The sequence below is a fragment of the Choloepus didactylus genome, chromosome 14 (assembly GCF_015220235.1).
Source record: "Choloepus didactylus isolate mChoDid1 chromosome 14, mChoDid1.pri, whole genome shotgun sequence".
Taxonomy (NCBI): domain Eukaryota; kingdom Metazoa; phylum Chordata; class Mammalia; order Pilosa; family Megalonychidae; genus Choloepus; species Choloepus didactylus.
The window spans coordinates 91,275,071-91,293,008 of record NC_051320.1 but is presented as its reverse complement, the minus strand read 5'-3'; the positions used below and the strand labels follow the sequence as shown (position 1 = coordinate 91,293,008).

Genomic DNA, 17,938 nt, shown 5'->3' with positions numbered 1-17,938 from the left:
ATGATTGACTTTCCCATTCTTCAAAGAAGTCTGTTGGAATTTTGTTTAGGATTGCAATGAATGTGTAAATCACTTTGTGTAGAATTGTTATCATAATATTTAGTTTTCCAATCATGAATATGGAATATCTTCACATTTATTTAGGTCTTCCTTGATTTCCTTTAGCAATATTTTATTATCTTCTGGGCATAAATCCTTTATATTGTTGTTTTGATTTATTCCTAGATATTTGATTTTTGTAGTTACTATTGTAAATGGATTTTTTTTTCTTGATTTCCTCTTTGAATTGTCCATTAATGGAGAATAGAAACACTACAGATTTTTGCATGTTCATACTGTACCCCACCACTTTGCTGAATTTGCTTATCTGTTCCAGTAGCTTTGTTGTAGGTTTTCAGGATTTTCTTTATATATGACTATGTCATTGCAAATAGGGAAAGTTTTATTTGTTCCTTTCCCTTTCCAATGTGGATGCCTTTTATTTCTTTTTATTGCCTAATTAATTTAAATATTTCTTCCCACTGCATTCTTGCCTGCCCAGTTTCTGATGAGAAATTGGCATTTAATCTTATTGGGATCCCCTTGTACATAATTCATTGCATTTCTTTTGCAGCTTTCAGAACTCTCTCCTTGCTTACATGGGATATTTTAATTATTATGTGTCTGGTAATAGTTGTCTTTGAGTTTATCCTATTTGGAGTTCATTGGGATTCTTGGATGTGCATATATATGTCATTTATTAAATTTGGGAAATATTCTGCCTTTATTTCTTTGAACATTCTTTCTTTCTCTTTCTTTGCCTTCTGGGATTCACATAATGTGCATGTTGGTACACTTGATGTTGTCTCACAGGTCTCTTTGGCTCTGTTCACTTTTTAAAAAAAATTCTTTATTAAATTTCTGTTCCTTAGTCCAAATCATTTCAATTGACTGTCCTCAAGTTCCTTGATTCTGCCATCTCCAATCTGCTGTTAAAACCCTCTAGGGAATTTTTCTCAGTTATTGTGGCCTTCAGCTCCACTGTTTCTGTTTGATTCCTATTGAGAATCTCAAAGAGATTCTCATATTGTTTATTCATTGTTTCCTGACATCCTTTAGTTTTTTGTTTTTTGTTTTTTTTCCTTTCTTTCTGTGTTTTCCTTTATCATCTTGATCCCATTGAGGATCATTTTTTAAAATTCTTTTTCTGGTATGTCCAAAAACTGGTCCTTTCACTAATGGTTTCTGGATTTTTATCTTTTAACTTTGAATTTCCCATCATTTTCTGTTTCTTTTTGTTTGTCCTGGAGTCTTCTTTTGCATGTTGTTCCTTTTAATATTTTAAAGTGTTAACTCAGATATAAGATTTAGTCCCAAGCTGTTTCTTTAGTTTTTATCCAGCTAACAATATGACAGTGATTTCTTTGAGTGCCTGGAACTAATAAAAACAAACAAATTAAAAAAAAAAAAACTTTCACAACCTTTGCAAATTGCCTCTGCTTTGGCTGGTGGTTTCTTTCAGAGATTATCCCTCCTATCGAGAAGATCAACCTGAGGCAAATGCAAAGTTCAGGGCTTCTTTTTCTTATCTAAATCTGAGTGGAGTCATAGAACCTGCTTTTCTTCCTGGGTTGTGCTTGCTTATGGCCTTAGGAATCCCCCCCTTTTCAGTTTATAAGAGTTTGAATGAACCCTCTACTGCTTTTGAAATACACCTTCACCCCTCCTCAGTACTCTGAGAATTAAAATTATTAAAGTATAACTTAAAGCAAGTAGTCCTTTGTCCCAAGATGCTTCAATTTAATTGTTTCTTACACTGTTTTAGCTGCTTGCAAGCTGCTTCTCTGCCTTTAGGACAAATTCTGGAAGGGTGAGCCTGAGAAAAGTTTCCTGGTTCAGACTTTCAGGCTTCCATCAGATAAACGGGCACAGACACACAGGCCAAGGACCCATAATGGGATCATAGGCTGGGTCCATACCATATTGGGGAGGTAGGAGAGGGGCTGGCAAGGGCACTCTGCTGGTTTGGATATATTACATCCCCCAAAATGCCATGTTCTTTCATGCAGTCTTGTGGGAGCAGACATATTAGTGTTGATTTGGTTGGAATCTTTGGTTTAGGTTGTTTCCATGGAGATGTGACCCACCCAACTGTAGATGATAACTTTGATTAGATTATTTCCATGGAGGCATGACCCCACCCATTCAGCGTGGGCCTTGATTAGTTTACCTGAGCCCTATAAGAGCTTAGACAGAAGGAGCTCAGTGCTGCAGCTTAGAGAGACATTTGGAGATTGCCATTTTTTAAACACAACCTAGGAACAAGCAGATGCCAGTCATGTGCCTTCCCAGGTAACAGAGGTTTTCCAGATGCCATCTGTGTTCTTCATTGAAAGCACACTACTGTTGATGCCTTTGTTTGGAAATTTGCATGGCCATAAGACTGTAACTTTGTAACCAAACAAACTCCCATTATAAAAGCCAATCCATTTCTGGTATTTTGCATAATGGCAGCAGCATTAGCAAACTGGAACAGGCACCTACCATTTTTCATGCTGCTTTTTCTTGGCACTTTCCCAGTTACTAGAACACTATAACTGTTTCCTGAAATTTTGAGGAAGATGGTTCTGCAAGTTTTTGCTAGTTAGGGGTGGGGGGCAGCACCCTGTAACACCTTATGCCATCATCTTCATCCCAGCTTATTTTTTATGTAAGCACTATTTTAAACTACAGAATAGATGCAATAGAATTTTAAGCGTTACTTCTATGGAATGAATTTAAATAAATGCTTCCATACAAAATACTTTCTCCATTATTTTCATCAAAAACCATTATTTTTAATCTATTTTTTAAATATTTGAATCATGTCTGGATTTTATGATTCAGTAATGTGTGAGGTAAGCATAAATTTATTTTCCAAATGGCTAATCAAATGGCCCAGCATTATTTATTGTAGACCAACATTGCCCACAGTTTTGCAATGTATTTCTCTGTCCCATATCAATTCTACATATGTGCCCAGAATTGCTGAGCTCTCTTTGTTTTATTTGCTCAGTCTTGTACAATTTTTACCCAATTTAAAATATTGTAACTTTAGGGGTTTTATTATGTCCTGTGTAAATTAAACCCATATTTCTGCACATTCCTTTTCCACATGAATTTTAGGAACAGCTAAGAAAGTTCCATAAAATACATGGCTGTGTTTGATTTTGGAATTGCATTGAATGTACAAGGAAATTTGTGCATAATTTACTTCCATGACCATTGTATATTTCTCATATTTTTCGTTTCTTCTTTTATTCTCATTTACCCTGCATTATTAATTTTCTCTCTACTCAGTCATTCCCCATCAACATAAAATATGCTTAATATTTCCCATATGAAATGTAAAACCATATAAAGGCCCTCATTCTTTTGCCATACTCCTCTTCAAAGCAAAATTTCTCAAATAAATTTTATACTGTTTTTCTCCTCCCACTCCCACCTATGTTTTTTTCCACCACCAAACTGAAAGCATTCTTGTAAAGGGCATCAATAAATTCCTTTTTGCTAAATGAATTTGATAATTTTCGATTTCCATGATCTCTCCCAGAGAATTTATTTTAGCTGATTATTCCTTCATTCTTGAAACACTGCCTTCACTTAGTTTCAGAAATTATTCTGGTTTACTTCCATATTTTGTGACATTTTCATATGAGAAAATCTTCCATAAGCTACAGTGACCTTTCAGATCAAAATCCCACATGACTAGCACCTAGTGTAGAACGAACTCAAGCTATTTGACCTGGCCGTGACAGAATTCTATATCTCAGAGTGTTATTTTACTTCTCTAAATTCTACCCTTAGTTCCTTTCTCAGTGTTTCTCACACAATACACCAGAATTCAGTGCTTTAGGAGTCAAAAAATAATACCCCTTCCCAGTCTGAGTTTTGATCCAATTCAAGTGACTATAAAAGTTTAAGTGTTTAGAACTTCCTCAGTGTGCGTTTGGTATTTCTACTGCTAAGTTTGCAAGATGGCTGAGAGTGAGTGAGAGCACGGGATATCCTTGGGTAGCCAAGTTCATGAGGAAAGGGAAAAGAAAGAACAAAATTGTATATGCCCTTCTGCCAAAATCACTAGTCAAGTAATTTTCTCCTTTTCCTGACTGCTTCACTCAGGAAAGAATCAGTGAAGCGATGGAGAGAAGATAGGACCATTATGCTACAAGATGTCACCTCCTTTTTCCAGTATGAGCAAGCTTTGATGTTGAACTTTAGCATTAAATACTACTTCAGTTAATCTTTCAAGTATCTCTTAGAAAATATGTTTTAACTGGAATGAATTGGAAATAAGCTATGTGATTTAAAAATAAATAAATAAACTGGAATATCACCTATGCACTGACATGGTAAACATTTCTAGTGGTTTGAATATCATTCATTATATAAGTCATACAATTTTTTGGCTTCTTAGACAGAAGCTACCTGGCACCATATAACATTTGCATAATGGCCTACAATCATACACACATCAGTCATTGCACACTCCTATAACATGCTCTCAGGATCAACTTTAGAATTATATACTCTGACATCAACTGTTCCCAAGTAATTTAGCCTTTAACCCCATATAGTACCACCATCTACATAGCTGTCAGCTACTAAATGAACGTTTGACATGCTTTCATTCAAATGAAAACAGTTTATTTTAATATTCTATGTGCTAGGAACTCTGGTCGTAACGACATTAGGCTTAAATGTATAATGACAGTAAGTGGGTTGTGAATGTGAGACAGAAGAATTGGGCATCAACTTGAGACATTCCTCACGTGACCTTTTAAGACGCATCACCACCCCATCCCACTCCCGTCTCCACATGCGTTTTTCTGGTTCTAGATTTTAAATGTTTAAGATATTTATATTTTAAGCTATATGTATATTAAGATATTTATATAATAATAGCCACATTTATTTAGCATTTACTAGGTGACAAATGCTATTCTGAGCACTTGTTGTGGATCCATTCACTTAATTCTCCTAAGAATCAGTGGAGTAGTTACGGGATTATATACATTTTACGAGGAATCTAAGCAGAGAAAAGCTAAGTTACTTTCCCAGAGTCACACTGCTAATGATTAACAGAGGCAGGACCTGCTCTTCCTTGACATCCATAAGCCTTTCCTTGAACTGCCTTTCTAAGTCTAAGGGACTTGAAGATTTCAAGTGCAAGGTTACTCTAAAGGAATAAGCTGAGAACGTGGTGAAAGATATCGTCCTCTACAACTCAACAGGATTCCTTCAATTCAGTACGTTATGGAATAAAATGATAAAATGGACCCTGCCTAATATTTAATGAGTTGACAAATATTCCTAATTCTCTGTCTATGCTCTACTTCTATAGATCAATGATAGAAATTTAGAAATGTCTTGGTTTAATTGATACAATAAGATTCAAATGTTCTTTAGTATGACAAAAGTGGAAACTTCATTTTTTCCAAGGATTTGTTTACCTCATTAACATTTTAGTCCTGATAATTCAGAGGCCAATATTGCTACTGGCTAAAACTTGTATTCCAGCATAACTCCAAATAGATGGCTAGGTTAGCATACGTCATGGAAATGAAAACACTCTACTAATTGCTTAATAGAGACCGTCTTATTTAATCCTCTTCACAACTTAACGAGGCATTAGGTATTATTAACCACATTTTATAGATAACTATATATATATCTATGGAGGTACATAACTTGCCATTCCACACATAGGATATTTGATGGTGCTGGTATCAAATTCAGGTTTGGACTCACAGTCTTGTGTAATTAATCACCATTTAGGAACATCTCTCAATACGTGTAGGTGCATTTGCATGTGTGTATGCATTTGTGTGTGCATGTGTGCGCACGTGTAAGCAGTTTGGTGAAGTGCAAGCATTTGGACTCAGATAGTGTGGTTTTTGAGTTTAAAAAAGGCCTTCATTAAAATTGTGTGACCTTAACTACATGTCTTAACCTCTAAGCCTTTGTTTCCCTATCTGTGAATGAGAATAATTAATCCTTTTTAATGTTTTGCATGTCCTTTAACATTTATCATCAAGAAACCTAAAGGGGTTAAGATAGGATTTTTCAACCTCACCACTGCTGACATTTTGAACTGGATAATTGTTTGTTGGGCAGGCTGTCCTGTGCATCAGGGGGGGTTAGCAACATCCCTGGCCTCTACCTATTAGATGTCAGTAGCACTTGCCCTTCAGTTGTGACCACCAAAAAATCTCCCCCACGTAATAACAAAAGAAGGTTTAAATCAAGAATGGCACCTACAGCTATGTCTAAGGTCCTACAAGTTTTGCACCTATTTTTTGACTTCTAATTGTACTGACAGTTTACCTATAAATGGCAATGTTTCCAAAGCAGCATTTTTCAAAGCACGGTCTTTAGAACACAAAAATAAAGAGTATCTCAGGAGCAGGGAACTTTAAAAAAATGCATATTCTTACACTCCTCTTTCTGGAGACTGATTTATTCAGTGCTGGAATCTGTGTTTTTAACAGAATGCTTGGGGAATTTGGCATAGGTGTTTCCAAGACCACATTTTAAGAAACCCTCCCCTAGAGCCACTGATCTAACAATCATAAACCATGCCCCCTTTACTCTCTAAGACACCTTGTCCTTAAGGGCTTGGAAATAATTTTTATTTCTCTGCTAGATGGTGGCCCAAAGTTCAGGTACACCCTGATCACCTAGGTATTTGTCTTCAATCCCAGGCATACTGGCATTACTCCAATGGATTTTAGCTAATTCCCACTCTTCACAACCTAAATATAACCAGGAACTGATAACTATGAAGAGAGCCTCTAACCATTTGGCCACATCCATCACTGTCTAGTTAGGAGAGGGTTACTAATCCCAAGTGAAACCATCTATCAGTTTATTTGGAGAGTTTTTTCCTTTACTTTTCTTGTAGACAATCTGTAGGGATAACTTATTTCCAAAAGCAAATAATGAATCTATAGAACAAATGGGAAAAACAGAAGTTCTGCACCTGTGTTTCTTCCCATAAATCCCCTATCAGTAAAAATAGACAAGGTGATTAATAAATTTGGTATTAAAATGCAGAATGCATCTGAATATTAAATAAACTCTCTTCCTCTTTGATGAAGGTTAGCTTGGTCTCAGAGTTAAAAGAACAACCACTGAGAAAGAAGGAATCTGAAATACAGAATCTTACTCATCTTCCTCCTCCTTCTCCTCTTCCTCCTTTTCTTTTTATTCTTCTTTTTATTATGATTATATTTGACAAAGCATCACAAATGCCCCATTTATCACTCATTGCAACACTATTTCATACACAGAGCAAACATTTTTATCCCCATATTACAGTTGAGGAAACACAACTCAGAAGGAGCAAGTGTCTTTGTCAAGGTCATACAGCTAGGGAGAGACAGAAAAGGTAATGAAAGTCAAGTCCTTTGTTTCCAAATCCATTGCTCATATATATTGCAAAGAGGATTTTAATCTTTTGGAAAAATCTCATCATAAAAACTAAGGATCCAGTGACAAGATAAAACATACAAGTTGTCTGCTAGGTGAAAGGTGAAAGAGGAGTAGCGATGAGCCCTGATGCCTAGAGACGGGTGAGGGTACTGGCTTGTACCCTTTAATAGCCCGGAATGATGTCAGATGATGTCAGACGACAGATGATTCAGACTGAGTGGATCTGAAGATCACCCAAGGTTGGCACGATAAACAATGACCAACGTAAAGATGTAACCCAAATCACTGCTGCTGACAACCCCATAATTTTTATCATGGCCTCCCAGCAGGGCACCCTAAGTCAGCCATTACTCATTGCTCAGCTGCGTCAGAGGTGACTATAATTGTGCTTTCGAACTCTGAAATCATTTCAAGGCTACTCCAAGCTAGGGTCTTGTATTATCCATGAATGTTTATCTTCATTCTAAATCCTTCTTATTAACAAGGAGAGATTTGAATATCACTGAGTTATTACGAGTGCTTAAAAACAAGAATCAAGATTGATATTCCAAAAACATTAGGCATGTGACTAAATAATAGCTCCCAATTACTGAATGCTCAGCAGGTATTAACAAAAACATGCAAAGCTCATCTGTTATCCTTGCAATGCACTTTGAGATAATTGATACTGCCTCCATTTTAAGATAAAGAAATTGGGGATCAAAAAGTCTAAATTACTAGCAGAAGGTTGAATAATAGTATGAATAATTCATGGGATATAAATCCAAGTCTGACTACAAAACTAATGCTTTACCGCCTTGCCATACCTCCTCTCAGAGCAAATTAATTTGTCATTGGGAAGGGGGCATGTGACCCTGGGCAGGGAGGAGATCAGCAGAACGAAATAGGACATAAAAAGTGACCTATACTAATAAGCACCCCAAACCAAGCTCCCAAGGCAAAGGATTTTCCAGTCAGAGAGCATATCCTTGGATTCAGTCTGTAGGTTAGTTTGGGATGTGGTTTTTTTTATGCCCTTCACAGATCCTGAAAGTCTCACCAAGGTGATATTTGAAGAGGCAGGAGCAAGCTCAAGTTCCCAGGAGAAGACTAGTGGGAACTCATGACAGGATTAGGGTTCCCCATCAACAAATCATTGGAACGGGCCTGCAAATAGTTTTTCTTAAATGCAATTTTGTTGCGATATATTCACATACCATACAATCATCCAAATTGTACAATCAGTTGTTCACAGTATCATCATATAGTTGTGCATTCCTCAATTTTTTTAACATTTTCAATACGCCAAGAAATAAAAATGAAAATAAGAATAAAAATAAAAATAGAAGTATGAAAGCACACCCAAAACATCTCCTAATCTTTTCCACCTCTATTATTCATTTACTTTTTGTCCCCCTTTTTTCTACTCATCTGTTCATACATTGGATAAAGGGAGTGTGAGCCACAATGTTTTCACAATCACACAGTCATACCATATAAGCTATATGATTATACAATCGTCTTCAAGAATCAAAGCTACTGGGTTGCAGTTCAACAGTTTCAGGTATTTCCTTCTAGCTATTCTACTACACTAATAACTAAAAAGGGATATCTATAAAATGCATAAGAATAATCTCCAGAATGACCTCTCGACTCCATTTGAAATCTCTCAGCCACTGAAACTTTATTTCATTTCTCTTCCCCTTTTTGGTCAGGAAGGCTTTCTTTGTCCCACAATGCTGGGTCTAGGCTCATCCCCAGAAGTCCTGTCCCACATTGCCAGGGAGATTTATGCCCCAGGGAGTCATGTCCCACGTAGCGGTGACGGCAGTGAGTTTACCTGCAGTGTTGGCTTAAAGAGAAAGGCCACATCTGAGCAACAAAAAGAGGTTCTCTGGAGGTGACTCTTAGGCACCATTATAAGTAGGCTTAGCATACCCTTTGTAGTAACATGCTTCATAAGGGCAAGCCCCAAGATCGAGGGCATGGCCTACTGCAATGGTAGTCACCAATGCTTGTGAGAATACCAGGAATTCCTCAGATTAATATTTCCAATTTTCCCCAGTCCCTCAAGGGAGCTCTGCAGATACATTTTTATTCTCCTGCAAATAGTTTTTCATGAAACTAGAATTGGGAAAAAGAAACCATGGCCCCAGACAGGGGTGAAGCTGGTCACTCTTAAGGAAGGTAGCCAGTGAAGCTGTATTTCTAGGCTCCTTTGGGGTCTGTGAAGCTAAATCCATCCTGGCACAACTGACCCTGGATGGAAAAAGAGCCTTCTCATATGTATACATACTGGCTGAGAGCTCAGAGCTGGAGTCAGGCAGCACCTTGCCTATAGATGGAAAGCCTTTGGTTCATAGAATTAGCAAGCACAGGTGTATGATAGTGGTGACAGGACAATCACTGACAACAAAAAGAACAGTCAGTAATTGTATTTTGGGGTCCCCCAGAAGCAGACCCTATGATAGGAATTTGAGTGCAAGTAATATATTTGGGGAATTCCATAAACACTGGTGCGGAAAGAAGTGAGAGCGTGAATGGATGCAAACTAATACGGGGTGAATTATGAGCAAGTTGCACCTGTGGGAAACTAGGATCTAATTCCACTGGAAAACTGTGGTATATGGTGTAAACCACACTTCAGAGTTATCCTAACCAAGGGGAAGGAAGCTAGGACGTTTATCTACCAATGCCCTATCTGATATTGGTTGAAGATTTATCTTGAAGGCATTAGGTATTAACTTTGCAACACAGGCAGCTTGTGATTGTTCCCATGGCCAGATAAAAGCCCAAATGCATACGGAGTGAACACAGGAGAGGGGAGACCTTAGCATGTATGCGCAAGGCACCAGGAACATCGGCTACAGTGGATAACTGAGGGTTTTCCATTATTTCATTTATTCAGAAGACGGGAATAATGGAAATGTGAGGGCTCTGGAGAAACACAGACCTGGAATTGAATTCCAGTTGGAAACAACTTTGCAGTAAAAATTTTCTCAAAGAAGAATTAGTCTATATGACTACATAATCCTCTAAGTCAATAAAACAGGGAGAACACACATTCTCTATCATGAACACACTGTGTTCAAGGACAGTGTTTATCATGCTAGTTCCATAGGTAAAGAGAAGAACTGGATACTATTTGAGAAATTAATGTCCCTCTCTTTCCAACAAACTGCCGGCTGCCTAAGTTTCTCATTAAGGAAGTCAGAAGTTGAAGAATATTGTATAATGCTTGGCACATAGTAAATGCTCAAGAGATGGTACATAGAATCAATTTATTTTGTCAGTCATTATTTAAATAATGGTACAAAATATTTTTCAGATGTGTCATGTTCCAGGAGCTGTGCTTGGCTGTGGAAATATGCAGGCATGTGCCTGGTTCTCCCCTCCAGGTGCTTAGAGTCTGAATTGCAGAAAAAAGACAGACATAAAAAATAGGGTGATGTAATAAGTGCAAAAAACGTTCAGAAAGGAGAGAGAACTCTTACAGTTGAACAAACTGTAGGTGACATCCTGATGAGGATATCTGAGAGCTTTTTTAAAAAATTAGAATATCTTTCTTCATAAGCTTCAAGAGAACAGGGACCTGTGCTGTTTAGTTAATTGCTGTATCCCTGGTTAATAGGAAAGGGAGTGAACCATAGCTCAATGCTCAATAAATAATTATAGAATGAATGATTACTGTGAAGAGGACAAAAAGTATTTTCCAGACAGAGGGAATGGCATTAGCAAAGAGAAGGTGAAAGAGTCTAAATGTGCAGAAGGGGATTGTTGAATGGTCCCATCCAGCTGTAATTTGGAGTCCGTGCAGATAAGTGGTGAGGATTAAACCTGGAAGGGTAATTGAAGCAAAATTGGAGAAAGGCTTGAATCCAAGTTCAAGGTGCTTGGATTTTATTCTGCAGATGAAGTGAAGCCTTTGAAGGCAGAAAGTAATCGGATGAAGATGGTGATTTGAGGAGTTGAATATGACAGGACAATGAAGACGGAATTAGATTAAGGAGGCAGGAGGCAAGGAGACAGGTCATGAGGTGACTCCAATTGTCCAGGCCCAGGTAAACCTTGGTAATTGATGCTCACATGGTTAGCTCCAGATTCTCACAAGCGCTGACTGCTGCAAGCTGATGCTTTCTGACATCAAGGACGGAGAGGTAGGGATATTTATCTGCAGCTGTAACATGGGACAACCTGTGACTAAAGCAATCTGTTCACCCATATGGACCCCACAAATTTTCTAAATGTGAAGTAAACTCACTCTCCACTTGGATTGCATGTAATTAAATTTAGCCAAGATTCATCATCAAAATTACACCTATTGTTTTTCCCCATCGTGAGGAGCACTTATTAATTAAGGAGAAAGCAAACAAACACACATGCATTCACACCACCACCAACAACAACAAAATAAACTTTTCAGCCAAAATTATCTAACTATTCTACAGGGCACCCTTCATAAATAATACCATGGTCAATCTAATACTCAATATCATTAATAAACTGGCTCTTTAAGGTCAATATCTGATCAATGAATAGTTCTTGTTTAAAGAGAGTAAATGTGTATTATTTGGGATGGAATGTCCCTCTCTCTCCAAATAACTTTCTGTCTCTCTGCCTCAAATATACCCATTAAGCATTCAGTCAGTCATTTAACAAGTAAGAATTAAATTCCAGGCTGTGTATTTGTGACAAAAGTGATAGGAATGATCTAGATTCTGGGGAAATAAATATGATTATAACAATGTTCTTGTCCTTAAGGGATTCATAGTCTACTGGGATATATTAAAAGATGCTACGGGAGGCAGGAAGGTTAATGCATGCCTAGCTCTAGAAAGTCAGTAAGCATGATTTAAATCTCTGCTTTCTAGAAGATCCCATCGTAGTTGCCATTATTTGTAAATTATTATAAGATTAAATTTAGTGAACTTTCAAAATGAAAACCTATTTGTTGGTTTCAAAATTAAAATGATATTAAATAGAAACATTGTTTCCATTTGTCATTGGACAATATTTTTGTTGAGCACTTACTCTGTTCTAGGCACTCTGGTGGAAATATGGATTTAATGATAATTAAAACATGATCTGTGTCCTAAGTGGCTCATTATCTGGTGGGATATATCTGTCAGGCTAAATTATACTGTGACAACCACTTCAAAATAAGCAAAGGTCTGTTTCTCTGTTATGCTATATGTCCGCCATAGTTCAGCATCAGCACCACTTCATACAGTTCTCAAAATAAGACAGAAGCTGGTGAGGGAGCCTCTCTCCGGAGTGGAATGCTCTCATGGCAGAGGGGAGAGCGGTGTGTTCAAAAGGGACACACATCACCTCTGCCCGGGTTTTACTGGCCAGTGCACATCACATGGCCATCACGACAACAATGGGATGGGGAAGGAAAATCATCCCACAGAAAGAGGCATCACAGGGAAGGAACTAGGGTATTCAGTGAACAATAGAAACAGCCACAGTGAGTCCACCAGGACCACCAAACTTCCCAGTAGTAATCATGTTTCCTAAACAGGAAAAATAACACTAAGGGACACAATAAGAGTCCTGCTAAACTTAAAACTGTGTAATATTAGACAGGTTTTCTCAGTAAACATCTGTTTCCTCATCTTTGAACTTCTGACTGTTACTTCTGTTGCTACTGCTACGACTACTACTATTGCTACTACTACCATCATCATAACCACCCCCACCCCCACAACCACAACCATCCTCACTACCATCACCAGCATCACCAACATAATCACCATTACCATCAGCAGCAGCAGCATTGCCAACACAATAACCATCACTACAATTACCAAGAGCACCACCATCACCACCATCACCACCACTGTCACTACCATCACCACCATCACCACCACTACCATCACTATCACCACCACTACCATCACTGTCACTACCATAACAACCATCACCACTACTACCACCATCATCACCACCATCACCACCACTACCACCATTCACTACCATCACCACCATCACCACCACTACCACCACTGTCACTACCATTACCACCATCACTACCACATCCACCACTCTCACTACCATCACCCCCATCACCACCACTACCACCACTCTCACTACTATCACCACCTCTACCACCACTCTCACTAACATCACCATCACCACCACTACCACCATTCTCACTACCATCACCACCATCACCACCACTACCACCACTCTCACTACCACCACCATCACCACCACTACCACCACTATCACTACCACCACCACCATCACCACCACTACCACTATCACCACCATCACCATCATCACCACCACTATCACTACCATCACCATCATCACCACCACTACTACCACTATCACTATCATCACCAACATCAGCACCATCACCACCACTATCGCTACCATCACCACCATCACCACCACTACCACCACTCTACCATCACCACCATCACCAGCACTACCACCTCTATCACCACCATCACCACCATCACCACCACTACCATCACTCTCACTATCATCACCACCATCACCACCACTACCATCACTCTCACTATCATCACCACCATCACTACCGCATCCACCACCATCACTACTATCACCCCCACCATTACCAGGAACATCGTCACCATCTCCATCACCACTACCATCACCAACATCGCCAGCATCATCACTGTCACCTTTTACTGAAGACTTTCATATGCTTTGCATGTATTTTTCTTTCATTTAATGTACAATAATTTGGAGAGGTAAGATCCATGGTTAGCCTCATTTTACTGCTAAGGTAAATGAGGCATAGTGAAATTTTAAAAATTACCCAAGTTTCCAGAGCTAGTGAAAACCAGATTTGTAACTTAAATCCAAGAATTATGATGTCAAATATCAAGAATTTTCACACTAAACAATTTGCCTCTAAATGACATTGAACTCATTAGAAAGCGTCTAGCCTGTCTTTCTCCATGATGGCCAAAACACAACAACATAACAACAAAACAGTATTCTTGTTTCATTATTTTTGAATGATAGTGGGGAAATCACAGGATTTGAGACCAGGAGATGTCTTTTCTCTTCTAGTTTCACTGCCAATTGACTGTGTGACCTTAGAGAAATCTGTTAACCTCTTCAAGGTGTACCTGTAAAATTGAAACAATAATCGTGGATTGTCTTACCCAATACTGGTAAGAAAGATCAAAAAAATGTATATGAAACACTGTGTGAACTATATCCCTGTAGAGGTGTAAATTACTCTTGGTTCTGCCTGATTTTTCTCTTTCTAAAATCATAGCCTCTCTTTACATCACAAAGCTTAGATTATGGTCTCTATTTTCAGCTGCAAGGATACTTACAATATTTACTACAAAGGATTATCATAAATATTTGAAGTTGCCTCCTTTTAAATAATGGAACAGTTACCATGTTTCATCCTGATGGCTAGAAGAGGAGGCCATTTCTGACTGGACAAGGACTTCAGATGGAGCAAGACATCAGGGACCTTCCTGAAAGTGTCCAGTTCAATGGGCAGACGAGAGAAGTTGAATGCTCCTATTGTATACCCTAAAATATAATTGCAAAAGGGGATTTTCTGACTCATGAGCTGTCAACATCTCTAACTATTCAGGCCACAATAGGCAATCCCTTTATTTCAAGCAGAAATAAAATAAAGGAGAGATCTTGGAACAGGACAGAAGAACTACTCATTGGGCTTGTCTTTGCATGAACAGAAAGGACTAAGGTCCTACAGAGAAGAGACGCTGATGTTGTTACCTTAAATCCTCAACTGAAGCATCTCCTCTAGAAGCACCTTTATAAGGAAAAGAGTAACCATTTACAAAGTGACCTCCTGCTATTCTGAACTCTGCAGGTCTTGTGTTTGGAAATCATTCCTGGTGCTCAGCAACACATCACAGTATTGTTAGTTATGTGTCTTTCTTACTTCTCCCAAGCATAAAGACTGTGCCTCATTTGAGCATCCTTAGTGTTAACACAATGACTGGCAAGAAAGCACATGCCAAAAGGCGTATTTGTTAGCACAATGTTTGTTGCTTAAACAGGCAAGCTTCAAGTTTTCAGTGTTTTAATCAAGTGCAAGTTTATTTCTTGCACAAAAAAGTTCCAACCATTGAACTGGTGGATGGTGGAATTTCTTCCAACCCACTTGTTCATTGTCTGGCTTCCAAGAATACTCTGGACAACCAGTTGGCAGGAGGGGAAAGAGAGGGAGAGGGTGAGGGAAAGAGAATGTAAGATGGCACAGAAAGGAACTTAGTCTAAAAATGGCTCATAACACTTCTTCCCGTCTTCCGTTGGCCAGAACTCAGTCCTACAGTCCCACCTAGACGTAAATGGCACTGTCTCATCGATCCTGACTGAGCAGCTGCTCCCAGAGACAATTCTATTCTTTGGAAAAGAAACATGAAATTTTGGAGAACAGCTAGCCACCTCTGCCAAAGAAAACATTATAGAGAAGATAATTTGAGAGAGCTTCTTAGAATCCTTTGGTTACTGTTACTAACATGCAATAATTTTCATGAGTATAATAGTCTTTTATCTTTTATACTGTTCATTCTCCAGCATGTTCTATGCACATACCCTTGTAGGAGTCACATGCAGATTACAATATGAACACAAGTTTTAAGGCATTCGTGGTATATAGAGTAGGGTCATGCGGATAAACTAAAAATTATGATAAATCCCACTAAACTTCTGTGACTCGGCAAAGGGTGGGGTGCTATGAGCAATCATAGGAGGAGCATCTTCTAGTCAGGAGGTATCAAAGAAATGATGTTTCAGGTGATCTTAAAAGAAGACAAGGAATGAGACAGTTAGAGGAGAGAGAATGCATTCCAGGCAGAGAGCAGCTTTTGCACAAGCAGAAGAACTGCTATAGGTTTTTATGCTAGAATGAATTTATGGGGAAGTGATGGGGGATGAGGCAGGTGACACAGGAACAGGGAGATTTGCAGAGGAACTTGTGACCGTCTCTTAGTTTCTCACATTTGCAACGGTTAGTTCATCTTACTTTAGCACATACTGGTTCTTCCACATAAAACGCTCATTCCTCCAATTCTTTTTCTGGCCAGATCCTTTAGGTTTCTTATGGAAATGGCATTTTCTCAAAGAAATGGCATTTCCTTTTCTCATCTCCAGTCTTCCCCTAATTCATACTATCTTCCCTTGCTCTTTTCTCTCAAAGCACTATAATGATGTATACTTCTTAAATAATTGGTGAGAACAGGGAGTCTGTCTGTGCTGGTCACAGCTGTATATCCCACACCTAGCACAGGACTTAGCACAGTGCAGACAATGAAAAATATTTTTGAATGGATGAATGACTGAATGAGCGACAGAGACAGAGGCTGACTGTGGGGGTTAATAATTTATTCAACAGATATCGACTGGATGTCACCACTTTCCAGGCACTGTGCTAAATGGTGGAGAGTTAATTCATTTCAGCCTCAAAACAAACCTCTGTGGTTGGTGCTATCAATATCCCTCAGTCTCAATCTACAGATGAGATAATCCAGGCCAGAAAAGTTAAATTAATTGGCTAAAGCCATATACTAATATTTTACTCATTTTTGTTATTTTTAAAATTCCATTTTCACATCACTATGAAGCAGAATAGTTAAAAGACATTGACCTAGCTTTGTGGGCTGTATATTCCTTGTTTGTAAAATGAAGGCATGAACTCTATGATCTCTGTTTGAAAAATGAACTTAAAAGGAAAACGGGCTCAAAGATGTTAAAAGTGTTAACCAAGGTCATTTAGCTCGTGTACAATATTGACAGGAGTCCCAAACCCTGGTTCATCACCACAAACCTTCCAGGCAACCTCTCTGGGTAACTTGCAAGGGGGTTCAAAGTATGAAAAATATAGAGCATATAGTTCTTGGATTGCTGGAATTATGCACTCAACTAAGAAACACAGGGAAATTTCCATTTTATTCAAGTCAACTATCATTCAATGAGTCCCCAGTATTCAGGATCTCTTCCCTGAAGTGAGCAGTTCTTACTGGCTCCCGAGGCACTGACTCACTTTAAAGACAAATCCCCATAGCTTATCTCTTTCTGAGAATATGTTTTCTCATCCAAAATTGCCTGATTAGCTTCTGTTGAGCACTTGGATAACCAGGCACACAGCTAATGACAACGTAATGATCTGAACTACCAGATTTTCTTTAGTATCAACAAGGTGATACATAAATACAGACCCTTCATTTGCCTACAAATCTGGTGAGTAAACTGTCCTTGGAAACTCTAGACCCAGATCTTCAGTCTTTCTTATTCTGAAGATTCATGGTTTCTGGTCCTTTCCCTTTAAAATACAACTTGAATTTATTCTCCTTTGTGATTATAGGCATTTACATAGGTGCATAATTTATGAATGAGCAAGATTTATTCTATAATCCAGTTATTTGATGAACTTTACTTAGAAAGTTCCAGAGTAAGTTCTTCAATAATTTCTACGGGCCTGATTAAATGCCTTTATAGTCATTAACTAGATGTTGGGAGCAGTATAAATAGCACTGAG

The 17,938-nt window shown here is 38.4% G+C and overlaps 1 pseudogene; it reads right to left on the bottom strand.

Moving 5' to 3' along the window:
* LOC119508910 overlaps nt 1–13,265 on the bottom strand; it is a 37,418-nt pseudogene extending 24,153 nt beyond the window's left edge.
* Nucleotides 13,266–17,938: the final 4,673 nt, after the last annotated feature.